Source organism: Pelophylax lessonae, assembly GCF_965119305.1.
Source record: "Pelophylax lessonae genome assembly, chromosome: 1".
NCBI classification, from domain to species: domain Eukaryota; kingdom Metazoa; phylum Chordata; class Amphibia; order Anura; family Ranidae; genus Pelophylax; species Pelophylax lessonae.
The window spans coordinates 774,312,622-774,340,602 of NC_138768.1; the positions used below are offsets into that span (position 1 = coordinate 774,312,622).

The 27,981-nt window shown below is 46.4% G+C and overlaps 1 pseudogene across 1 annotated transcript; it reads right to left on the reverse strand.

The window, feature by feature from the left end:
• On the reverse strand, positions 1 to 27,870 carry LOC309544781 (annotated as a pseudogene). The gene is made up of 2 exons: positions 27,750 to 27,870; positions 1 to 580 (listed from the first exon to the last, which is right to left on the reverse strand). The product of its transcript is annotated as an uncharacterized misc_RNA (transcript).
• Between the last annotated feature and the right edge of the window lie 111 nt (positions 27,871 to 27,981).

Genomic DNA, 27,981 nt, shown 5'->3' on the forward strand with positions numbered 1-27,981 from the left:
TTACGCCTGGGCGTCCCCCCACACCCGCACAGCTCTGCGTAAACCCTCCTGCAAACCCAAGCACCACAAATCGATGCCCACCGCATTAAGGTGAACACAATCCCCCCGTAAAAACAAACCCACATCCCGCTCCTGCTCCACGTGCCAAACTACCAGGCCCCCATTACGGACCACAAATCTGGACACCTCCTTGTTGACCTTGATGCGGGCCTTGTTGAGCCTGTGCACCGACCTGGCCAAAAGCCACGGGGTTCGGGCCACTATGTCCGACCACACCACCACCGTGTCAGGAAAGAGGGTGCGCAAACGCAGGAAGTCGAACTTAATGTCCCGGATCAGCTCCCTCATGGAACGAAACCCCAGGTCATTCCCCCCCACATGCAACAGGAGCACGTCCGGAGGCCTGTCCAGCCTGGAGCAGCGGTGCACCTCAGGCAACACTCGGGACCACAGCATGCCCGGGACCCCAATCCATTTAACCCTGGCCTCCCTCCTAGAGAAACCCAACTGTCGACCTTCGCCCGTTTTGCCCCCCAGAACAAGTAAGAGTGCCCCAGGATCCACACCAAGCATTCAGAACCTGCAAAACACCAGAGAGGACAATAGCCACCAAGGGAACCACTCCCGCAGACAGAACAACGAACAGGACGGAAAGAGAAAACACACGGAACCCGAGGAGTCCACATACAAACACAACATAAGACGACACGAAAGAGACAAGACCCCCCCCATGACTCCCCAGGAAGGACACCCAGCACCCACCGACACCCTCCGGTCTCACAACAAATGCGGTCGGACATACAGCCGGAACCGCCCTGACTCCCAACGGCCAATCTTCTGAACCACTCGATCATCCAGACCCCATTGAGCTGCTTCCGTAGCCGCCCCAATGTGGAAGGAATGCGAGGAAAAGTTGGCCGTCTACAAACCGGCAGCCGCCAAGGACTTCCGGAAAATCGACACAAACTGGAAGCGGGATAAAGCCGATCCATCAGCATGCCGAAGCAAGGGCCCTGGTCCCGAGGGCCGTACGAGCAACCACTCCCGGACAGCCCGCACCGGGCACACCCGGGAGCCAGGAACCTCACCCAAGTCAATCCACCGTCCCACCCCTAGCTGATCCGTTTTGGACCGACGGACCTGCAAGGACACCCCGGCCCCCTTGAAAGATACATCCGATACATCCAGACCACCACCCCCCTTTCGGGACTGACACACCAACTCACCCACCCTAAAAGCCCCGAAGAAGGCCAACACGAAAGCCGTACGAAAGAGGGTTGCTTCAAATGGCGAGGAACAGACCCCACCTAAACACCCCACAATGGCCCCCAACATAGCAAAAGATACCGGGCGGCGTGAGTCTGGAGCCACCTTACCCCGCTTGAAGCCCCGTGCCGCCCGCCTTACCATAAAATCCTTGGTCACATCTCTGACTCCCGATAACTGAAAAAGAAACGCCAGAGCCGCCAATTTCCTGCTCAAAACCGAAACGGACGTGCCCTTTTCCACCTGCAGCTCGAGAAAACACAACACCGCACCCAAGCGATCTCCATCCGAGAAGCAGCCCCCAAGGTCACTCACCAGCCCATGCCACTCACTCCAAACCTTCTCATAAGCCGAACATGTAGACGGGCACACCGAGTTCCTGACCAACCCAGGTATCCAGCGAAGGCGATGCTCCACAAGTGTTCCGGACAGGGTAGCCCGTTCCGCTCCGCTTCCGGTGCCAAGACGCGAAACTTCTCCCACTGAAAACGAGACAGAGCATCAGCCACCGTATTCTCAACACCCGGCACATGCACCGCACAAACATAACAGTTCAGACACAGACAACGCAAGACCAAATGCCGGAGAAAACGCACCACCGGGGGAGAGGAGGCCGACGTATTATTGATGGCCTGGACCACCCCCATATTGTCACAATGGAAGCGGACCCGCCGGTTCTGCAAAGCCTCCCCCCACAGTTCCACCGCCAACACTATCGGGAACAACTCAAGAAGCACCAGATTGCCCAGTAACGCGGCCTCCCGCCACGAAGCCGGCCAAACCCCCGCACTCCACTGCCCCCGAAAGAACGCCCCGTAACCAACTGACCCAGCCGCATCCGTGAACAGATCCAACTCACCCTGAGACACCATGCCGTCCATCCAGAGCGACCGACCATTGTACAGCTCCAGGAACGAACGCCACACCAGAAGATCCGCCCTATGGTCCGGGGACAACCGCACAAAGTGATGAGGGGCCCATACCCCTGCCGTCGCCGCCGCCAGCCGGCGGCAAAAAATGCGACCCTTCGGCATAATGCGACAAGCAAAATTAAGCTTCCCCAACAGTGACTGAAGCGCCCGCAACTGAATCTTGCGACTCCCGAGCGCGGCAGCCACCGACGCGCGCAGGTCACTCAGTTTATCCAGAGGCAAGCGACACTCCATCGCCCCCGTGTCAATGACAATCCCCAAGAACTGCAAAGTGGTAGTCGGCCCTTCCATTTTGTCCGCTGCCAACGGGACCCCAAAAGACCCAAAGACATGCTGAATCGTGGATAACAGAATCCGACACACCGGGGAATCGGCCGGGCCCATCACCAAAAAATCGTCCAAGTAATGAATGATGGAAGACAACCCAGAAACGTCCTTCACCACCCACTCCAAAAAGGAACTAAAGGCCTCAAACAAAGAACACGAAATGGCACAACCCATGGGCAAACAGAGGTCAACAAAAAACTGACCCTCCCAAACGCAACCCAACAGATGAACACTGCTAGGGTGTACCGGCAACAATCGAAAGGCGGATTCAATGTCAGTCTTGGCCAAAAGGGGCCCCTGCCCCCAACTTGCGAACCCACGCAACCGCCCTATCGAAGGAGGCATAGGACACCGTACAAAGGTCCGGATCAATCGCATCATTCACCGAAACCCCTTTTGGGAACGAAAGATGGTGAATCATCCGAAATTTTGTGGGTTTCTTCTTAGGAACCACCCCCAATGGGGACACCACCAGGCCCCCCATCGGCGGGGATGAAAAGGGACCCGCCATCCTGCCCAGGGAAACCTCCTTGGCCAATTTATCGGATACCACCGCCGCATGCAGCTTGGCAGACCGTAAATTATCAGGCACCGGGGGGACACTCTCAAGCGCACTCGGAATCACGAACCCCTCGGAAAAACCCCGAAACAATAGGCGCGCCGCGGCCCGATCCGGATACCTACCTAAGAACGGCGCCATTTTTTCCACCCGAACTGGGGTCCTCCCCCTTTCCAGCTTCAGAGGGCTTCCCCTTTCCTTGCCGGAAGCACTTAGACCCAGGGTGCGTGCCCCCGCAACTGGAGCACTCGTGCCTGAAACGGCAAGAGCCCCCGAACTTGCAGGTCCCCTCGTTGAACTGCCAGCAGAACCCCTTGCGCTTGGAGGCCGACGGTGCAGAGGTAGAAACGCCACCCCCGCCCCCCCGGAAAAGGGGGCGCTAGAGCCCCGCGCCTGCGTCATAAGTTTCATCCACAGGCCGATATCCTTGTGGTCCCAATGCAACTCAGGGCGAACTGCCTTCCGTTGCCGGAACTGTTCGTCGTACCCCAACCAGGCCACGCCCCCATACACCCGCATCGCCTCCCCGATAGAATCGAGGTAACAAAAAAGCGCCGAACAACACTCAGGAGACTTTTCCCCGATGACGCAGGCCAAAATGTTAAACGCCTGCAGCCAATTCCCGAAAGTCCTCGGGATCAGACGATAACGCCGCTTCTCTTCCTCCTCCTTCTTGCTCTCCTCCGGCTTAAACTTATCCAGGTTAAATTTTTCCAGGGGGAGCAAGGAGAAAATCTCCACATACTCACCCTTCCAGATGCGTTCCTTCACTTCCGGCTTGAGATGAGCACCCAAGGGGCCCTCAAAACACACATAAACTTCGCAACGCGCCGCGTCTGCCAGACGCACGCTGTCACCGTCCCCCGCCGTCTTCTTGGGTTCAGCCACAGCCGGCGCCGCGGGAGGGACCGGACCCGAAACCTGGCTTCCGCCCGCCAAAACGGACCCCGAGCCAGTCGCCGCCCCTGGAAGCACGGGCGGCGGGGAGGGCCCGCCCGGCCCCCCAACCGCTGTCCCCAAAACACTCCCCCCCGGTCCATGCCGGCACCGGGGAACCCGCCAACGCCTGAGACCCACCATCCCCACAGCGCGACAGCACCGCGCTGAATCCAGACATAAAGGCTTGCAGGACATTAGCCACAAGCCCCTCCCCCCCACAGCAGGAGCACCCGACAGGGACCCCCCCCACCAACCACCCCGGGAACCCCCCCCAAGGCACACGGACCCCCCAACACAGAAACCCCAGACTGCACAGACGGAGAGACAACAAGAGAGCTGCCAGAGGCAGACTTACCAGGCTGTTCCGAGGCCCCCGGCCTCACAGCCACCGATCCCGATCCCTGCAGCTGACTCCGATCCTCCTGCTGGACATCTTGACCCGCCGACAGCTCACCATCTTCAGACCCGGTCAGCTCTCCCTCCGAACGGTCGTCCGCTGCAGCGCCACCGCCATCCAGCAAAGGGAGCTCCAGGCGCCGGCCAAAGACGTCATCCGCAGCTCCACCGCGATCTCCCGCCACTTTTCTCCTCCTCAACACCCGCTGGGCACTCTGTACTTGGGAAGCAGCCGCCGCAGTCCGCTCCGGATCCCCAGACGAGACGCCGCTCGCTCCACAAAAGGTACCTCCGCTTCTGTCCCTGGAAGTCCCGGCCGCCATGGCAGCAAGGCCGCAACCCGATGCCGAACTCCTCCCACGCCGAGCTCCGCTCCTAGCTGGCCGACCGCCAGCGGAGCAGGCCGCAACCGCACTTCCACGATGAAAGGGGGGAGGGGAGCGCGACACCGACCTCGCTCTCCCTCCAGGGGCCCGCCGGTGACGGGGATTCCTCCCAGCCCCCCCGGGAGAAGAGGCAGGCATCCTCTTTGCCGCAGGGGCTGAAGGGTCCCGAAAGGGGCTCCCAATGCGGCGCCCACCCCTAGGGGTCACCTCCGGACTCAAGCGCTCAGGGGGCCTTGACCGCCTAGCGCGCACTCTGTGGGGCACGGGCACAGCAGGTGCCCGGCCCGACCCCTGAAGCACCTCTGGCATCTGGGCACGTAGCCACTGAGGTCCGTTCGCCATCGCAGCAGCCCTAACGCTGGCCAACATGCTTTCCAAGTCCTCCATCTTGATTTGTGTCTCTTTTCACAGGAGAGATTCTCACCCTGCGCTGTCCCTTGCTGGAATGAAGCTACAAGCAATACTCCCCCAGAAGACCCTCTTGAGACCACACCCTGCCCCACCCTGACCTCCACCAATAAGGTAAGTCCTTTATTTACTTAAAAACTCCTGAACTTAATTAACCCTTAGTTCCGTGGCCTGTAAGTCCAAACCCCAGTCATGCAGGCCTTCTGCCTAGGCTGCGCCTCAGCTCCTGGCCTATTCCTGTCTGATGCTGTGATGAGCTCCGACTGAGTTTTGACTTGATTCCCTTCTCCTCTCTACCCACTACAAGACACATCCTCTGCCCTGAACCCTTCGATCTGGTAAACAGAATGCATCATTCTACATCACCCCACTAATACTCTGCCTCTTCTGCAGACCCCAGTCATGCTGGCCTTCTTCCTAGTTTCACTTAGCTCCAGGCCATATACTGCCTCTTTGGCTTAGGGAGCACGTCTGTGGCACTGCAGCACCTGTAATTTTTTATTTGAGCACAGAGCACTTTTTGTTTTAGCACCTAGATGAACTTTTTTTGAGTTATGAACTTTTTTACTTTAAAAATATGGACTGATATTCAGTTATTTTCATTTACATATTCCTGATTGTTTTGCACTTTGCACTTTCACTTTGTTTTTGGACACTTGATTTTCCAGTTTGTGTACATATAAATTGGTAATTGATCAGCACCTTATCACTTTGTATAGCTATTTTGCACATCATCTGAGATATTTTTGGATATTGCATGTCACTTGAATGTAAATTACTCACTAGTTGTAATACGTGATATTTAGGCTTCATGCACACTGGTTTAAAAATCGCTACTTCTACAGGAGTTTTGTGTTTTGCCTGTAGAAGCAGCTGAATGTTATCCTTTGCGTAAATGCACATTAAGATAATTAAAGGCATACTTTAAGCGCAACGTTTAGAGGCAGAAGAAAAAAACATTCTGGTTTGTGTTTCTGATTGGAGATTTCTGGCAGAAAAAATGCAAAACTCTCCTAATCTTGTCTAAACTCTGTACAAAAAATGCTCTATATGAGCATTTTTTTCTGCTAAGGGAACTGAAGTTTATTTAAGCCCACTGTGCATGGAGCCTTAAAGTGATTGTAAAGTCTCCATTTGTTTTTTCATTAAAATAACAAACATGTTATACTTAACTCCTCTGTGCAGTAGTTTTGCACAGAGCAGTCCGGATCCTCCTCTTCTCGGGCCCCTGGGTGGAGCTCCTAGCACCTCGCTCCTGTTGGGTGCCCCCACAGCAAGCAGCTTGCTATGGGGGCACCTGAGCTAAGCCGTTGCACCGTGTATCTATTCAGACACGGAACTGCAGTTCAGCCCTACCCCCTCTCTCTCCTCATTGGCTAACTGAGTTTGATTAACAGCAGCAGGAGCAAATGGCACTGCTGCTGTGTCTCAGCCAATCAGGAGGGAGAATCCCGAGGCATTCACAGACATGGCTGGATTGAGAGGGGGCTCAGGTAAGTATTATGGGGGGGGGGGCTGAAGGGGGCTGCAGCACACAGAAGGCTTTTTATCCTAATGAATAGAATGCATTAGGATAAAAAAACCTTCTGACTTTACAACTACTTTAAAGAGACAGCGCATTCCTTTTTTAAGTTAAGTTTATGTAGGTCAGGACTTTGTTCAGCAGCCCCGCTCCATTGGTGGCTTAGTGCAAGTTCAAAATTTTATATATAAACATCATACCTATCTATCTGATCCATTCTATCCAAGGACAATCCCACATTTTGAAGATTTTTCTTTAGAATATTTGAGCATTGGCGTTATAATGTTTCTGTTTTACACTTTTCACTGTGCTGTTTGGTCAGTACTTCACAGTTTTCCACTCTCCACACTGAGGTTGATTTACTAAAACCAGAGAGTGCAAAATCTGGTGCAGCTGTGCATGATAGCCAATCATCTTCTAACTTCAGCTTTGTTCAATTAAGTTTTGACAAAAAAAACCTGGAAGCTGATTGGTTTTTACACAGAGCTGCACCAGATTTTGCACTCTCCAATTCTAGTACATGAACACCACTGTGCTGTATATTCTGTTCTCAACACACCTTCACCATACCTCCCAACTTTCTGAGATGGGAATGAGGAAAACCTATTAGTAAAAGTATGTAGGCATAGGGCACAAATCCTGCCATGCCCCACTTATAGGAGAATCGTACATCTCTTTTTGATAGAGAAGTAGTGCATTTTATATATAACTATATATATCAGACCAAAATGAGGGACGAATGAGAAGGAAAGTGGGACAGAGGGATTTTGTTCTAAATGAGGGACAGTCCCTCGAAATCAGGGACAGCTGGGAGCTATTCACCTTCCCTATGTACCATGTGCTGTATGGTCATTATCCCACACTTTTCCAATATGTATATTATATGTATATCATACTTTAGATTTTATATGTCACACTGTTCTGCTCTGTGTGCTGATATTACATTCTACGTACTCTGCACACTGTACATTGCTTTTTTACATTTTATATTGAAAATCACTCCATTCTATACACCGTGCTGTATAATCTGTATTGTACACTTCTCCCTTCTGTACACTCTGCTGTGATTCACACCAATCTATTCTATACACTGTGCAGTACGCTATATATTCCACATCGTTACACTCTATACACAATGCTGTATATTGTATAATACACCTTACTCCACTTTGTACAATGTGCTGCAGAACTACCAGGCTGAGCAAGCCTACAGCTTGTCAACTTCCACATATACAACTTATTAGCTTTTACCAACCTTTTTCTCTCACAGACAGAAGGTGTCTGATTTCCCAGGATGAGAGCACTGACTGTCTGCTGTCTCAGGTGAGTTTAAATTAGCTCTGCTACATATTCCCCCCCCCGCTTCAACCCCAGGGTTGGAACACGGGACAGGACATCTACATTCCCCATCTCAACACCTGGCCTGTGTTTTACTGTGAAGGACTAATCCTGTAGAGCCAAAAAACACTGGTTCACCCGTCTATTAGTCTCCTTCTTTTGGGCCATCCATTTCAGTGGAGCATGGTCAGAGATGTATAGTAACTAAGTAAAACTACTTCACTACTGTACTTAAGTACCGAAAGGCGGTATCTGTACTTTCCTAGAGTAGAATTTTTTTCTCCTACTTCCACTTTTACTTCACTACATTTTTTCAATGATTTCAATACTTCTACGCCAATATTTATTTTTTCTGCTGCATAGTTAACTACTCGTTACAATTATAAAAATGACCACTACCAGAACAGTAGATGGCAGGTTTCATGAAGCTCAAAACATGTGTATTATCAGCGCATACGAAAATAAATGCTACTGTATGTATAAATAAAAGCTGCATTTGAAATAATAAAAAACAATATGATGTTCAAACTTTTGACTTCTTTCTTTAATAACTACATAACACAGTATATAATATGACAGCTTAAATGCCCACCGAAAACCAAATAAAGGTATAAGCTATCCCAAGCGCTTAAAATGAGGACCACTCACCAAAAAAATATATTGGCTATGCAGCTACTTAACTAAAACATATGGAAAAAGATATATAATAGATAGATACTCAACAATATCCCTATATATATATAGTAGCGCAAACTTATCAAGAAGCAAGTGCCAAAAAATACTGTGCCCACTGCACAAAAGTCCGAAATGCAATAAAAGTCACATAGGCAGCAGGAAAAGTTCAGAAATGACTCAAACAGTCCATATTCCTTCACTCTATCTCCTGGGATGATAATGTACAAAGAAGTGTTTCTCAAAAGGATCACCACCACCACCGTGCTCCAAGGGGGGAGGAGAATTGCTCACTCACCAGATGCTGTGGCCCAACCCACTTTCGTGTTTGAGCATTCAGGCTTATAATGATGGTAACTGGTCCAGAGTATCCACAACGGGAATCACACCAGCACAGTCAGAAAAAGCTCAGCAGCATATGGGGAAGAGAGAACATATTCCCAATAGCGTGATACCGTTTAAAAGGGTTTTATTAAATAAAAAAAAAAAACATAAGGTAGCACACTCACATGTCTTGTATGTCCTCAAACGCAAAAAACAGTCACAAATAGGAGAGGGATGCCCTTCGGGAGATGATGTCCAGGCTCCACGCTGTGGACGCCGCGCCTTCTGGGTAATCCGAACTCCTCTTACACAGCCTGGTTACACCGCCTGGTCACGCCCCGACGCGTTTCGTGATTTCCACTTCTTCCCCGGGACCGTGACCGCGGCGGCTTGGCGGTAACCTTAAATACCCATGCCCATCAACCCGCAGGGCGGGGCCAGGGTTGACATCATCGGCCATTGGTGGTTGCTCAGGTGTGTCTACCAATCACAGACTAGTTTTACAGGATCACTTCCTCTTAATTGACTAATCTCTATGGTACATTACCCTCTAACCCGGAAGTAGGGTGGAGCCGAGGTCCACACCATCGGTTATTGGTGGATGCCTGTAGAATACTGGCCAATAGCGGGCTAAGACAGCACAGTAACCCTCTATCTCGCCGCTATTCACTGCAATGGGCCGTCCTACGACCCGGAAGTATAACACACCGGAAGTTAATTGCACCCTTATGCTGAAAGCAAAAAAAAAAAAAAAAACACCAACCACTCAACCACCAATGGGCCAATGGTATACATACAAAATCCAAAGTGTATATACATAATAAAAACGCTGTAAATCACATCACTTTCCATTGGTAGTGACGATCGTGCTCTGACCAATCATAGTGATTGAGCTTTACGCCCAATCAGCTAAACTTCCTCCTTAGTTAACATATGACCCGGAACAATAATAGCACGGATTCCCGGCCGGATGTATGGACTTCATGACCCGGAACAATAATAACATAGAGTCCCGGCCGGATGTATGGACTCCACCCACCAGGAAGACCAAGAAGTTAATTATGTGTACTCAGTACACACTGCACAACAGCGCCATCTACCAATGGAAGTGTAACAGTGTAAGGAAAATTTGTATGGAAGTTTAATCCATATACCAAAAATATCATAATAATAGACAAAAACATGTCACACCAGAAAAAAGAACACGAATCTATTGGAAACTAATAGGCAAAACTAAATATATAAATATAAATATAAACATAAATAAGTAAAATCATTAAAATAACCCTAAGCCCATAACCAATGCTAGACAGCATGAGTCACAAGCCTAGGGACATTTGTGTGTGCGGACACTTTGGGGGATCACAGTCCTCCCAACGCACATCATCCAAAGATGAAAGATCAAATATAAAAGATCAAGTATAAAATAATATAGAATTGGAAACTAAAATCAATAATCACTAATAAAACAATTTAAATCCAACTCTATATTTAATCCTACAGGGCTCAAAGATTGGGTCTGGAATATCCATTTCGTTTCGCACTTTGATAGTTCCCTAACCCAATTGGCACCCCTCCACGGGGGTGTCACCCGCTCGACACCCCAGAATTGTAGACAACTGGGGTCCCGTTGGTGATGTGAGCGGAAATGGGCTGGGACACTGTGCTCTGTTTTGCCCTTAATAATATTGCTGATGTGCTCCCCAACTCTAATTGTCAAAGTGCGTTTAGTTCGTCCTATGTAAATGATTTTGCAGGGACACATTAAAGCATACACCACATGCGTGGTATCACATGTGATGAAATGCCTAATGTCAAAACTCTTGTCAATTGCTGCAACATAAAAGGACTCACGTCTCCTCTGATTTTGGGGGGTGTACGAACATGACTTACATCTTCCACATTTGTGAAACCCTCGTCTACCCGGAAAGAAAGAAGTATCCGGGGGGTTAAGGATCTTCTTCACCACCCTGTCCCCAAAGTTCGGGGCCCTACGGTAAATGAAGGATGGGACATCAGGCAACACAGGTCCCAATACGGCATCCATCTGCAAGATGTTCCAATGGGTTTTGAAGATGGCTTCTACTTTTTTGTGGTCCTCACAGTAATCAGACAAAAAACTCCATTGTTTATCGTCAGATCCATTTGTGGGTCTCGTCACATTCTGCAAGCATGCAGCTCGAGGGATATCCAGAATATTTTCAATCTCTTTCTCAAGAGATTGTTCGTCATATCCCTTTTGGATAAACCTCTCCTTAAGAACATTGGTTTGGGCGATATAGTCTTCAAATGTACAGTTCCGTCGTACTCGCATGAACTGGCCACGCGGTATATTACGCAGCCAGTTCGGGTGATGTCCACTTTGAATAGACAGGTAACTGTTTCTATCTGTAGACTTGAAGAAGACAGACGTAGTTAATCTGCCCAAACCCTTCTTTATGTTTACGTCCAAGAAGTGGATATCCGTTAAACTCCAATTGAACTCAAGTTTGATGTTATTTGTATTAGTATTCAAATAGCTCATGAAGTTCAATAATGAGGACTCTGTGTCGTTTCATACAAAAATAATATCGTCTATGAATCGACGATAGAAAAGAAGTTCTGGTCTCTCCCTACAAAATACATGTTTGTCCTCCCACTCTGCCATAAAAAGGTTGGCAAGACTGGGAGCGAATTTCGCTCCCATTGCCACACCTTTCTTCTGGCTGTAGAAGGACTGATTATACCAGAAATAGTTATGCCCTAGACAAAAGTCCAGGGCATTCCGGATAAACAATTTCTGGTTATGTGGTAAATCATCCCTCTTACTCAGGGCCCAATTAAGGGCCAATAGAGCATCATCATGTTGGATGATGGTGTAGAGGGATGACACGTCCGCCGTCACTAAGAAAGCGGACGAGTCATCCCCAAAGACCACATCATCCAACGATATGAGCAGGTCCTTAGTGTCTTTAAGGTATGCCCTTGTAGTTACGACACTGGGTTGGAGGAAGGTTTCCAAATATTGGCCCAACCTAGCGCACACCGACCAAATCCCGTTAACTATCGGGCGGGGCGGTGGGCAATTCGGATCCTTGTGGACCTTAGGTAGCGTGTACACTATCGGTATTCTGCATGCACTCGGGACCAGGTATTGTTTCTCTTTTTTTGTTAGCACATGGTTTTTGTACCCCTGGTCTACCAAAACTCTAAGGTCACTTTTGAAGTCACTAGTTGGATCCTTTGACAACAGTACATACGTGGTTTCATCTGCCAACATACCCTGTAATTGTTGGTGATAAAACTCTGGATCCATTATCACCACTCCCCCACCCTTGTCGGCGGGTCGGACGATAATGTCTATCCTTTGTTCAAGGGATTCCAACCCCTCCTGTATGTGTCTACTATTATTCTTAACAGAATGATCAATCGGTAGGTACTGGAGGTCTTTCAGAACTAAACTTTTGAATATTTCAACTGCCTGGTTATTTCTAACCGGGGGGTTCCATATGGACTTGTTTCTCAGACCACTATTCACCGCCATACCAGAATGAGTATTACTCACGGAATTAATGGGGTTACTAATAAGGTATTTCTTGATGTTAAATTTGCGTATGTACTTATGTGTGTCAATGTAAGTACTAAATTTGTTAAGGGTCCGTTTAGGGGCACACTTCAGACCCTGGTCCAGTATATGGAGTTCTTTGTCTGTTAGAGTGACAGAGCTAATATTGTAAATGCCCTGTCCTCTCATTCCCTCCTTCTTTTTCTGGCGTTGTATTCGCCGTCCCGCTCTGACTCCTCGTTGTTGCTTGGATACTGATTTGGGTTGGGGTTTGGGTTTCCCCAATATTCCCCTTGACGTCCCTGGGGTTGGGGTCGACTCTTCCCCCTCCCCCTGCCCCTGCCTCTCCCTAAAAAAGGTTGTCGGCGTGGGGTCCCATCTCCAGTTGCATCCTGTCCCACTAATGGTTGGTAGTAATTGTGGGTGTTCACATAATTAGGCTGGGGATAGCCTCTAGTGCCTCCCCTTTGGTTTCCAAGGGACCTACCACGTTGTTTATGGTGTCCCCTCCTTGGGGGTCCCGTCCACTGAGATGTTTCAAACGGGGTTTGGGGTCTAGTTGGAAACCTATTCATCACATTCGGTGTCCTGGGTTCATCTCCCTGTCCCATTGTTCCCGATGGAGCTCCGGATGCTTCCACTTCGGGGACTATGGGAGCTGGCGGAACTGTTCCATATAAAGAGGGTTCAGCCTTAACCCCCCGGATACTTCTTTCTTTCCGGGTAGACGAGGGTTTCACAAATGTGGAAGATGTAAGTCATGTTCGTACACCCCCCAAAATCAGAGGAGACGTGAGTCCTTTTATGTTGCAGCAATTGACAAGAGTTTTGACATTAGGCATTTCATCACATGTGATACCATGCATGTGGTGTATGCTTTAATGTGTCCCTGCAAAATCATTTACATAGGACGAACTAAACGCACTTTGACAATTAGAGTTGGGGAGCACATCAGCAATATTATTAAGGGCAAAACAGAGCACAGTGTCCCAGCCCATTTCCGCTCACATCACCAACGAGACCCCAGTTGTCTACAATTCTGGGGTGTCGAGCGGGTGACACCCCCGTGGAGGGGTGCCAATTGGGTTAGGGAACTATCAAAGTGCGAAACGAAATGGATATTCCAGACCCAATCTTTGAGCCCTGTAGGATTAAATATAGAGTTGGATTTAAATTGTTTTATTAGTGATTATTGATTTTAGTTTCCAATTCTATATTATTTTATACTTGATCTTTTATATTTGATCTTTCATCTTTGGATGATGTGCATTGGGAGGACTGTGATCCCCCAAAGTGTCCGCACACACAAATGTCCCTAGGCTTGTGACTCATGCTGTCTAGCATTGGTTATGGGCTTAGGGTTATTTTAATGATTTTACTTATTTATGTTTATATTTATATTTATATATTTAGTTTTGCCTATTAGTTTCCAATAGATTCGTGTTCTTTTTTCTGGTGTGACATGTTTTTGTCTATTATTATGATATTTTTGGTATATGGATTAAACTTCCATACAAATTTTCCTTACACTGTTACACTTCCATTGGTAGATGGCGCTGTTGTGCAGAGTGTACTGAGTACACATAATTAACTTCTTGGTCTTCCTGGTGGGTGGAGTCCATACATCCGGCCGGGACTCTATGTTATTATTGTTCCGGGTCATGAAGTCCATACATCCGGCCGGGAATCCGTGCTATTATTGTTCCGGGTAATATGTTAACTAAGGAGGAAGTTTAGCTGATTGGGCGTAAAGCTCAATCACTATGATTGGTCAGAGCACGATCGTCACTACCAATGGAAAGTGATGTGATTTACAGCGTTTTTATTATGTATATACACTTTGGATTTTGTATGTATACCATCGGCCCATTGGTGGTTGAGTGGTTGGTGTTTTTTTTTTTTTTTTGCTTTCAGCATAAGGGTGCAATTAACTTCCGGTGTGTTATACTTCCGGGTCGTAGGACGGCCCATTGCAGTGAATAGCGGCGAGATAGAGGGTTACTGTGCTGTCTTAGCCCGCTATTGGCCAGTATTCTACAGGCATCCACCAATAACCGATGGTGTGGACCTCGGCTCCACCCTACTTCCGGGTTAGAGGGTAATGTACCATAGAGATTAGTCAATTGAGAGGAAGTGATCCTGTAAATCTAGTCTGTGATTGGTAGACACACCTGAGCAACCACCAATGGCCGATGATGTCAACCCTGGCCCCGCCCTGCGGGTTGATGGGCATGGGTATTTAAGGTTACCGCCAAGCCGCCGCAGTCACGCTCCCGGGGAAGAAGTGGAAATCACGAAATGCGTCGGGGCGTGACCAGGCGGTGTAACCAGGCTGTGTAAGAGGAGTTCGGATTACCCAGAAGGCGCGGCGTCCACGGCGTGGAGCCTGGACATCATCTCCCGAAGGGCATCCCTCTCCTATTTGTGACTGTTTTTTGCGTTTGATGACATACAAGACATGTGAGTGTGCTACCTTATGTTTTATTTTTTTATTTAATAAAACCCTTTTAAACGGTATCACGCTATTGGGAATATGTTCTCTCGTCCCCATATGCTGCTGAGCTTTTTCTGACTGTGCTGGTGTGATTCCCGTTGTGGATACTCTGGACCAGTTACCATCATTATAAGCCTGAATGCTCAAACACGAAAGTGGGTTGGGCCACAGCATCTGGTGAGTGGGCAATTCTCTTCCCCCCTTGGAGCACGGTGGTGGTGGTGATCCTTTTGAGAAACACGTCTTTGTACATTATCATCCCAGGAGATAGAGTGAAGGAATATGGACTGTTTGAGTCATTTCTGAACTTTTCCTGCTGCCTATGTGACTTTTATTGCATTTCGGACTTTTGTGCAGTGGGCACAGTATTTTTTGGCACTTGCTTCTTGACAAGTTTGCGCTACTATATATATATAGGGATATTGTTGAGTACATAACACAGTACTTGTACTTTTACTTTCAGTACTTGAGTAGCAATTTTTTTTTCAAAACTACTGGTACTTTTACTTTCAGTACTTGAGTAGCAAAATTAAAAAAAAAAACTACTTGCAATACTTAAGTACAAAAAATGTTGAATACTTTAGTACTTCTACTCAAGTCACTTTTTGATCGAGCACTTCCACTTCTACTCAAGTCACTTTTTGATCGAGCACTTGTACTTTTACTCAAGTATGGGTTTCGAGTACTTTATACAACTCTGAGCATGGTCAGTTATTAAATCAAACTGGCGCCCTAACTAACAGTACATTAGTGCATCCATGGAACACTTTATGGCTAAACATTTCTTTTCAACTCAGGTACACCACAGGGTGTTCTTCCCCATTGTGTAACTGCGACAATACTGCCCCTACTGTATGCCTACATCAGACGCATCTGTCTGAACCAAATAATCCTTGGAGAAATCTGGGGAGTATATCACTGGCTGTGCACAAAGAGCATTCTTCAGGACTTGGAAAGACTGCTCTGCTACTGGGGACCATTTCATGATTACTGAGTCTTTCCCTTTTGTAAAGTCAGTTAGTGAGGCAGCTAGAGTTGCAAAATTCAGGATAAACACAGGGCTAAGCGTAGGCGTAGGCGTAGGCCCAGGGCTAGTGAGACTCCCAGTCAGTGCTATGTATCACTATATCGTCCAGATAGGCTGCTGCATTCTGTCGGTGAAGTCTTAAGGCCCGTACACACGTACCGATCGTCGGCATACAAACGTCGGTGGACGAAGGATCTGCCGATTGTACGCGTGTTAGTATGGTGCCTCCGACAGATGTCTGCGCACAATCCGCGGACAAAAGTCTTTCTTGCAAACATGAAAATATTTGTATGCCGACACCAGAACGGACGATTGTTCGCCTGTCAGTACACAATTCTGCCGACACACAGCTACAAATCCCAACACGCATGATCAAACCAAATGAGTTCCCGGAAGAATTTTCTCTAGTAAACTCAACATTTTATTCAGAAAGAACTTTCGGCTCGCGGAAGTCCAAGAAATAGGTGAAATGCGGAGCACATGCTCATCTTGATAAATGTGAGAAGAAGGAAGATGCTGCTCATAATGCCATACTTTTCTAATAAAAAGGCATGTGTTCTGTTATGATGAAGATAATGTTTGTCTATTCTATCTGTTCTATCAAATTTTAGAATTAAATAATTTGAACTCTTCACCATTATTTTTGTATTTTCACACCAAAGATCTAACTATTGATATGACCCTTTATTCTTTTATGAATTAATGTCTAAAACATATTTTTCAGGTTATGCACAATATTAAACATGTTAACAAATTCAGATAGGCCATTTTTTATTTTAAATTTTCTTTATTTTTTGGATCTCAGCAAAAAAAAAACAAAGCAAACATCAATACTTTCCGTATAACTAAACATAAAAAAGGTCCATTTGGACAAAATTAAACTAGAAACTGGCAAACAGGGGTAAAATAAATAATAGGGGGTTACAAAAATTAAAGTTGCTGGTAACTGAAATCAGGTTGCCATGAGGGCAGGTTTGGATCCTGCTGGCCATATTGCCACTGGCCATGTGGCATTTGGCGAGGTGGTGGGTGTTGTGGAGGTGGAGGTGGAGGTGGAGGTGGAGGGCACGGGTGCTCCTGGCATGCGTGGCTGTGCTCAGTAAGTATGCCGTTTTCTGCGTTTTGCAGCACATCCAGAATAATTTTTCTGGCATACTGACACTGCCTGAGGTCCACCTTATCCAGGATTTTGGCAGTCATATTCCTGAAGGACTCATTGGCCTCCGGTTTCCGACGTAGGGCTATGGTGGCCTCCTGGATAAACTCGTCGGTGATGTCATCCACGTGCTTCCTCTTTTGCCTCCGTTTGGCAGGAGGAGGTGGTGGTGGAAAGAGTTCCGCAGGCTCCTCAGGCTCCACAGGCTCCCCAGGCTCCTGGCTGCAACCTGGCTCCTCCTCAGTGACACTTCCCTGTTGATGAAATGAACAATTGATTAGAATGTTATAGTGTATATAAAAATGCATGTTTGTTATATTATTGTGAACAAATAGCAGACTTTACATACAGTGGCATATCTAGGGTCTCCAGTGCCCTTGTTGAGGAGCTGTATTTGGCAACAACCCCCCCCCCCCCCAAGATCAATGTAAAACTGTAACCCACCCCCCCCAAAAAAAATTAAAGGGCATTAAAAGTTTCTAATTTGCCCCTTGTTTGCCCAGTGTAGAGCTCTCTAGTGGGCAATCATTGTCTCAGGTGTGAAAAAGAAAGAGAGGGTTGAGAGCTAGAGAGAGGGAGAGAAAGAGGGGGTGTGAGAGAGAGAGGAGGGGGTTGCAGAGAGAGAGGGGCCTGAACTTGCAGAGGACTTGATGTAGGGCATTGAGGGTGAAGCAGTGCAGGGAAACAGGAATAAGGAAGCCACCTGCCTTGCTGACCCAGAGTGAGAGACCAGAGACATGGAAGCAAGGATGGATGGATCATTTGCAGGAGCTGTTAGTTTTGTATTAAAAAAGGTTGAGCCAGAGGAATGCTGAGGCTACAGCAGTGTTTGTTAGGACCAGAGGTGTGCTGGGGATGCAGCAGTGTTTGTAAGACCAGAGGTGTGCTGGGGATGCAGTGAGAGGCAGTCTCAGTCTCCTGGTCTTTTGGCTCAGCTGCTCTCAATGTTTTACACCTGCATGAAGCTGCTCTCAATGTTTTACACCTGCATGAATCCGCCTGCAAACTGGGGGTTCTGGGGTGTGCAGGCTGAGTGGATTGTTAAAATAAACAATAAAACAATGCCAATGTTTTTGTGACCCACCCCCCTTGGCCTGCGCCCCTGGCGGTTGCCTGTCATGCCAACCCCTTGCTATGCCCGTTTACCTAAAGGGTCAATTATGGTTTAGCTTATAATTTTGTTACATGATTACATTTTAGCAGACAATATATTGTGAAATGCCATACCTGAGTAAAACTCTCCTCCAGGAAATCCTCATCCTGGCTTGGATCTACCGACACTGAGCCCTCTGCCGAAGTAGAAGGCAGTGTTGAAATTGACGGCCTGGATTCCATGGTGTCTGCCAGGAACCGCATGTTATCAAAGTACCACAGCCGTGGTACATATACATTCCGTGCCCCTGCTCCAGACTGGGTGGACTCCTCTATTTTTTTTAACTCCCGCCTGTAGGCAGTGCGAATACTGTTTATTTTTTTGCGGATATAAGTAAAATTTGCCCCAGGACAGACGGGCTTGTAGAAGGCCACCAAATGTTCCATGGCCTGTTTTCTGAGTTTTCGATTTTTATAATCTGCGGACTTGACTTGCCACAAACAGGGCAGTTGCCTGAACTCATCAATAAAACTTATTAAAAAGTTGTGGGTGGTGAAATTGTCCACCATATTGCAGGACAGTATATGCCTGCAAGACACAAAACAACACAAAACATATTAAAATAGCATGTATTTTGGCACATAATAAAGATATTCCTAATAAAAGCTGTATAGGGCCCAAAACACACACTTTCTATTAAAAGAGTCGTACCTTTGTTTGTGGGGAAAAGTCGTGATTCGCCGCTCGATCGTGCTCCAACTCTCGATATGTCCGCTAGCGAATCGTCGGCCGAACGATCTGGCGTCCTTTAAATACAGCGCAGGCGTCAACTCCTCCTCCAGTGGCGGGCTTGTGCAGGGGTGTGTACGTGCCGAAGATCAGGCCTACATGCGACACTCACACCTGAGGCAGTGGAATAATCATTGTTTAATTAGGAACCATGTCTCAACAATCTGGGAGCTCAATTAGTGGGGGCCGAAGTGATTGGGCCACCCGAAAATCAAGGGCTACACCCATGTCAAAGCCAGAAATGGTGGAGATGGTCTCCATTTTAGAAAAAATGGATTACGATGGAAAGTTGGCAAATTACGATCGGCCCAATGCCAGGAAAGATGGCATCATGGACAAGGTGGTGGCCTGTTTGGTCAAAAAATTCGGTGTCGAGCGATCGAAAGATCAGATTCGGAAACGGTGGTCTGACCTCAAACACCGTGAGCAGGATCAGCTTTCCCAAATCCATCGGATTTTGAAAAAAAGTAAGTTTTATTTTTTCTTTATTTTTTTAATCATGCAATATGTTTTTTATAATTTTGTGTATGTTGTATTAACATGTCTAGATTATAATGTCTATGTAAAAAGTTAGATTACTCATTTTAGTTGTCATGTCGTGATTTGATCGATCTATTGTTGATGTTTTAGTATATGACATTAAAAGTCAGGAAGCCATAGTTAAAAATATATGTATTGTGTTGCAACGAACGTTCTTTCCTGCACGAATCTTCTCAGCAAACATTCCTATTAATCACAGATTATTATTCAAACCTTTAAATAGGAGAAAAACGTAAACTCCGTGCCAAACTATGGGAAAGGAGGAGGAGAGGTCTGGCAGCTCCATCGGCAGTTGCCGAACAAGATGAGGACATGGGCACAGAAGGTGGCACAGATTCCACTAAAGGTAATTGGTTCCTATGCACTGTCAAACATTAATGTACCATATTTTTCGTAGATAACCATGTACATGTCTTCATATTTGTTACTAAAAGAGCTATCAAGCAGGGCACCATGTCCTAACAAATGTACCTCTTGTGACTTTTATGATATGGCCAATGTTTTGTATTATGTAGATGAAGACATTATTCCGGAAATAATCCTGGTGGAGCCAACAAGTGATGAGACACCAGAGCAACAAGAAGGTTGGTAGGCACAGATTTTTGTGTAGTGGGATCATAGAAATATGTGTATTTGCAATGATTGTTTAACCTTATATTCTTGTATTCCCTTACAAATTTACATTGCAGATGTTGCATCATGCCAGGATGTGGCATCCCCAGCCAGGTCAGAAGCCCGATCTCCTGGCAACTTGCCAAGCAGCATGGAAGCCAGTTCCGAAACTGTGGAGGAACCAGGACCAAGTGTCCAAGAGCCAATTGTGTGCCCACGTAGGTTTTTTCAGAATGATTTTTATCAGTGTTATTTTTAGCCTCCAATTTACAACACTAGTTCCCTATGGGAGCCTCTTTATTTGAATGGAAGTCGCACCGTAAGTCGGATCAGGATGCTCTGACTTGCGGGGCCACTTGCGTTGTGAAGAATTTTGAGGGGGAACTACACCCAAAAATTGAACAACCCACCGTGGGTGTCCCCCCAAGTTCACAACCAGGCCTTTTGTGTGTGGTATTGAGTTTGAGGGTATGCCCACAACAAAAAGACAGCGTGGGTTACCCCCAAAACCCCTACCAGACCCTTATACAAGCATGCAGCTTGTCAGGCCAGGAAAGAGAACGAGCAAGCGGACCAAACACCCCCTGGACCACAGCAGGACACATGCCCTCAACATGGGGGGGTTTTGTTGCTTTGGGCCAGGGGGCCTCTGCACCGCACACCCAAAAGCACCTTACTCCCATGTAGAGGAGGACAAGAGCCTCATCCCCACAACCCTGTCTGGTGGTTTTGGGGGGTCATGCGGCCAGGGGGTTCCTAGGACTTTGGAAGCAACCTTTAACAAAGGGTGGCCCCCAGATCCCAGACCCCAATCACTATGTGAATGGGTATGGGGTACATAGTACCCCTACACATTAACCACATAAATGGAAGTGTATGTGAATAACGACAGGAGACGTTTATGAAATGTTCTTAAATATCTTCATCCGGTCTTCTCCACTCTGCTCTTTGGATCTTCTCCTCTCCACTCTTCTGCTGTCCAATCTTCTGCTCTTATGTTGTCTGCTCTTTTGCCCTAGGCTCTTCTTCTTCCTCCTGTCCTCCTCCAATGCTGTTGCCGTGCATTCTGCCCGTCTCTGGTCTCTGCATCTTAATATATATACATTACAACCATGCCCTCACAATGACGTCATCATGCGTTCACACCCCTAATGAATATATAGTAAGCTCAGGAGACCGGCAGAATCATCAGCAACAGCATCGGAGGAGGACAGGAGGAAGAAGAAGAGCCTAGGGCAAAAGAGCATAAGAACAGGGTAGGTATTAACTCGAGAGGAATTTAAGATTACCTGGACACCAAATGTTTCTCTATTATTATGACCTCATGTAGGTGATTCACATTGACTCATTTTTTTTTAATTTTTACAGACCATGTTTTACATAGTTGCACATTAGCCAAATTGACCCGTGAGGCTCTCCAATGCTGCGCAGACCTGGAACAAATAAAGGAGACTGCAACGGCATTACAAATCAAAATGCGCAATTTTGTGGACATGATTGGCAAATTTTAAGCCACAATTTTACTAGGTTTTTAATGTTTGTATTGGGATGTTCCTGATGTTACAATTTTTTTAGAATGTTTTAGGGCATTTTAATTACACTCAGATGTTAAAGAGTGTACCCAAGTTTGGGAAAAGCACTTTACAACACCCTAACCCTAACCCTAACCCTAACCCTAACCCTAACCCTAACCCTGTGAATGTTTGATACTAAAACGTTTTTACATTCAACAATGTGTGTTCAATTCTTTATTAGACTTTAGTTGGGGGGTCGAGGTCTAAAGCTGTGTAAAGAAGCACTAAATGTATGATGGCTGTCCTATTCCCATATTTACATGTTAATGAAAGCATTTTGGTCACTGCCATATGCGAGTTGCTGGAGGTGTCAATGAAATGTTAAAGATACCCCCAGTTTTAACGCATATCACAGTGCGATCTGACATTTCACACAGGATCGGATCACACAAGTTTGAACGATTGTGCGATCCTATCCTGATGCGGCTGAATAAATGCATCATGTGCGACTTTTGTGCGAGTGCAGTGCGAATTGAGCCATACAAACTGTATAGCTGATTTTCGCATGAACATCTGATCGCATGTAATAAAGGAGCAGTGCGCTACGATATTACATGCCATCAGATGTGCAGTGTGAATTGAGACATACACTTTGTATGGCTACATTCGCACTGAACACGCATACAAGTCGCACATGACCCTTTATTTCTGATGTATCTGGATTGGATCGCACAGTGCTTAACACTTGTGGAATACAATCCTGTGGAAAAAGTAAGTGGCGGGTCACCCTTATGCAATGCTGGAAGGCTGCAAAGTCGCAGACTTCCCGCATCGCATAAGTGTGACTCAACACTCAAGGTACTAGCAGTCCTAGGATTCAATATGGCATTGATATTGCCAGTAGCAATCAGTGTAGGGAGATCAGTGTAATCTATAGTGTATTGCTTGTTCGTTGCTCTAGTTCACTTTCCATTACCTATATATATAACACTTTGAGATGAACAATGATCAAGTTTCACATAACACTGACATATCCTAACATTGGTGGGCAGTGAGAAGGATGTCATAAATGAACACAACATAACAGGTGTAGGTACTTTGTTAATACCCTAATGTATTATATGAAATATATAGTATGGGCAACTTCTGGACAATGAACACCAATGTAAGGTGACATTAGATGAACCTTGGGTGTGACCTAGTTCTCAATGTGACAGGGTTTGTGTACATTTTGTGGGGTGCAGAAGGCCCTTGTATTTACACCACTGGCTAAAAAATAACACATGGCCATCATCACTTTGGATCAGCTGGTGAGAGACTACAGTCAAGAAACACACTGATGAATGTATTAACCCTTCCAAAGTCACACATATATAACACATGATTAACCCAAATAATTGTGTTTGGCATATGTGCCCAAATGATTATAATCCACAATACAGAATCATTGCAATTTTTGTTTAATGTGTTGAAAAATAATATATCTCTGACATTTATCTTGTGTGTCCAATCTTTAACAAGATTAATGGGTGTGTGACAGTGATTGCTGCCAGGACACAGCTCCTCTCCCCACGAAATAGTCCAGATATTCCTGGCGGATCTGACGGGCCCTGTGTGATGCCAATGCTGACCGTCCAACTTCCATTGACGTCATGGACTCCACTTGGTTAGAAGGTTGGGCCTCTCCACTTGTACCTGGCATAGCAGGGTCAGTATCCAGTTGCTGCAATACATAATTTTGTGCATTCCTGCGTAGGAAGTTGTGCAAAATGCAGCAACACAAGACCACATTATCCACTTTGTACAGTGCCAGGTTTATGGACGTCAGGAATATCCGGAACCGGTTGGCCATTATCCCGAAGGCATTCTCCACAACTCTGCGAGCTCTGGACAACCGGTAGTTGTAAATCCTTTGGTCTGGGGTGAGGTTCCTCTGAGGGTAGGGCTTCATGAGATGCTCCCCAAGCGCAAAAGCCTCATCTGCGATAAACACAAAGCTCATACCCTCAACAGTTTGCTCCCTGGATGGCAGGTTCAGAGTGCCGTTCTTTAGACGACGAGCGAACTCCGTCTGATCAATAACTCCCCCATCCGAATTGCGGCCATTTTTGCCAATATCCAAAAAAATAAACTCATAGTTTGCATTAACTATGGCTAGCATGACTATACTAAAAAAACCTTTATAATTATAATAAAATGTGCCGGAATTCGGAGGGGGGACAATGCGGACGTGCTTCCCATCAATAGCACCCCCACAATTGGGAAAATTCCACTTCTCCAGAAATTGATCAGAAATCTCCAGCCATTGCTCTGCGTTTGAAGGAAACTGTGGGGAAAAAATAAAAAAAAAAAAAATAAATAAAATTAGTGCTTGAGCACATCACATTATTAATTACACACACAGTTGTCTGTTAAATGCTTATGCAACTTGCTAAAAAAATATACAACAGGAAGGCAAAGGTTTGGATATGGGGATGTAACATCTACATACATTTCTTTTCAACCTCCTATTGTTCTTATATTGTAAAGGGCCATACACACTAGAAGATTCTCTGAAGACTTTTTCGTGCAGATTTAACTTTTCTATGTAGTGCAAGGGCCTACCAGATTGCATAGGATTTGAAAGTGTTTGTTGGACCTCATATTATTTGGTTTTGGTAAATCGGAAGGATAAATTGTTCTGACAATCTTCTAGTGTGTATGGCCCATTATACTCACCAGCTAGAGCTGAGATTTACAAACTACGGCCCTCCAGCTGTTGCAGAACTACACATCCCATGAGGCCTTGTAATTCTCTGACATTCACAGACATGACTAGGCATGATGGAAATTGAAGTTCGTGAACAACTGGTGGGCCATAGTTTGAAGACCTCTGAACTTGAGCTTTGGTATATGCTGACTTTGAGATTTAGCATGTGGGTGGGGGATGGGTAAGTAAAACTGGGCATTTATACATCAATTAGGGCTTGTGGTCAGTGAAGGTTTTAACATCATTACATAAACATACAGAATCATAGGTGGGAATGGATGGACTGATGTATTTTAGATAAATCATTAACTAGGTACTAAAACATTGGCCAAGGAATAATTGTTTGAGGGAAAGCAATAAAATGACCCAAATTCAAAATACTGTTAACAGGCAATGCGTTTAGGGACACATAGGAGAGAATGGTGGGGTGGTTAGTGGGTAATTTTACAAATGGTTAAAGATAATCTACATCTTTACTACTATGTGCATGCGGACAGAGGGTAGTTTACAAATAATGGCCTGTGTCAATTGCTGTACATCCAAAAACATCATAATTCAGGTGAAACTAGTAATACATGTAATGTAATGTAAAAAATCAAACATACCTTGATATAGTCCTTCTGCAAGACCTTGATGATGGCAGAGCAGGTCTCAGGGATGATGACTCCAAGAGCTTGGGGGGAGATGCCTGTGGTGAACTTCAGATCCTGCAGGCTTCTCCCTGTTGCAAGATACCTCAACGTCGCAATTAACCTTTGCTCAGGAGTAATTGCAAGCCGCATACAAGTATCCTGCTTCAGAATATAGGGGGACACCAGGGCAAGAAGACGGTAAAAGATGGGATCCGTCATCCTCAAATAATTCCTGAAGTCATCAGGATTATTTTCCTGGAGCTCCCTCAGCAAGGACATATGAGAAAATTGATCACGGTTAAGCAACCAATTTTTCGTCCAGGAGGTCCGCTTCTTCTTCCTATTGCTCGTACGTCGTCTCAGAGCCAAAACTCCAACACTAACGACAGCAACGGACGAATTCACGGTCGCCATAATAAATTCTCGAACGATGTCTCGGAAAATAGCGAAATGTCGTCAACCAAACAAATGCTACCGAAATCAGCGCGAGATGCCCAGAAGGGTCACGGCCAAACACTCACTTCCTCTTTTGTAGCGGCGAACGTGCGTGGAACGTAGTGACGTCATTTTCTGTCGGAAGACAAATGTCCTGGGCAAGTTTGGAGCACTTTTCAACAGACAAACAACAAACACACCAGCCGCGAACATTTGTAGGACGTTCCGTCGGCCGACGATCGGTACGTGTGTACGGGGCTTTAGGGTCCTGTCCATGGCCCTCTGACATGTCGCAGGGGCATTTTGCAACCCAAAAGGCATTTTTTTTTTACTGAAATTAACCCTCTGAGGTCACAAACGTAGTCTTCTCTTTGGCGCTACCAAGTCAGGGGTATTTGCCAATATCCTTTGGTCAAGTTCAAAGTGGTCAGATAGCGGGCCTTGCCTATATGTTCGTCTACCCTGGGTATTGGCTACGTGTCAAACTTTGTCACTGCATTAAGCTTTCTAAAGTCATTACAAAACCTCCAAGTACCGTTCGGTTTTGGGACTAACTCAATGGGGCTATACCAGTCATGTCTATGACATCTAGCTTCAGCATTCTTTTTAACAACATCACTGAGGTCCTTTCTCCTAGCTTTAGGAATTCGTTACGGTTTGAGCTTGACATGGACCCCAGGTTCAGTAACATGCTGAACCGCTGAAGTCGTACTAGGTAACTTTGAAAATTTCTCTCTATTCCTTATCAGGAACTCTCTAGTTTCCTGTTTTTGGGAATAAGACAGGGTGTCGTTAATGGTGACCACAGGGACCAGAGGGGACTCAGTACTCCTAGGCGTTACAGGGACAAATCTCACAGTCAGTGCCAGCCTATCCTTCCAGGGCTTTAACAGGTTTATATGGTAGATCTGCTCGGGCTTCCTTTTACCTGGTTGATACACTTTGTAATTGACCTCCCCAACTCTTTCAACTATTTTGAAGGGACCCTGCCTTTTAGCCAGGAATTTGCTCTTAACAGTGGAAACTAACACAAGGTCCCTGTCACCAGGTGGGAAAACATGGAGTCGGGCCCCCCTGTTGTATATTTTCTGTCGGACTGCTTGGGCCTGCAGTAAGTGTTCTTTTACCATAGGCATGATCGCTGCAATCCTGTCCTGCATTTGAGTGATATGCTCACTGACACCTTTGTGGGGTGTCTGCTCCCCCTCCCAGGTGTCCTTAAATATGTCTAAGAGTCCCAGAGGGTGTCTCCCATGAAGCAACTCAAATGGAGAGTACCCCGTAGAGAACTGGGGTACCTCCCTAATGGCAAACATCAAGTACGGAATAAGAAAGTCACAGTTTTTTCAAACCTTGTTAACAACCTTTTTTAACATACTCTTCAATGTTTTATTGAAGCGTTCCACCAAGCCATCAGTTTGAGGGTGGTACACTGAGGTTCGCAACTGCATCACCTTAAAAACCTTGCACAAATCTCTAGTTATTTGCGACATAAACGGGGTGCCCTGGTCCGTAAGGACCTCCTTAGGGATCACAACGCAACTGAACACCATGAACAACTCTTTGGCAATGTTCTTAGTAGATGCAGTGCATAAGGGAACTGCCTCCGGGTAACGGGTAGCATAATCCATGATTACAAGAATATGTTTCGGACTTGGGGAGTGGACCCACAAGGTTCAAGGCGGTCTTCTCAAAGGGCACTTCAATAATGGGTAAGGGCACTAAAGGACTTCGGAAGTGGGGTAGTGGGGCTGTCATTTGAGACACAGGACAGAATTGACAATAATTGTCAATATCTTTCTGTATGCCGGACCAGTAAAACCTGCGTAACACCCTGTCAGTGGTTTTCTCAACCCCTAAATGACCTCCTAGCAAGTGTCCATGGCAAGTTCCAGCACCACTTGTCTGTAGGGCTTAGGGACCACCAACTGTTCAACAATTTCATCATTCTTTTTATCTACATGATACAATAAATCCTCATTGCTGCTGAAAAAAGGAAAACAGGGCCTGTCCCCTGGTTCAACAGGTATACCATTAACCATTATCACATTTTTCCAAGCCCTAGCTAGGGTAGGGTCCTTTCTCTGATCAGTACCAAAGTTTTCCTTGTGCACATTAAGTTCAGCAAACTCTAATGTAGCCTCAGGGTCAGCAGAAGGCTGTCCACCTTCACTAGCTGTGGGGACTTCCTCAGGCTCCCCCAGTTCTCCAGTCATAACCGAGAAAGGAAAACCTGGGGAACCCTGAAAGGAGAACCCACATTGACGGTGCTGGCCAGATGTTCAGGCTCTGCCACTGAGTCAGTTACTGTGACAGAGTCGGGAGGA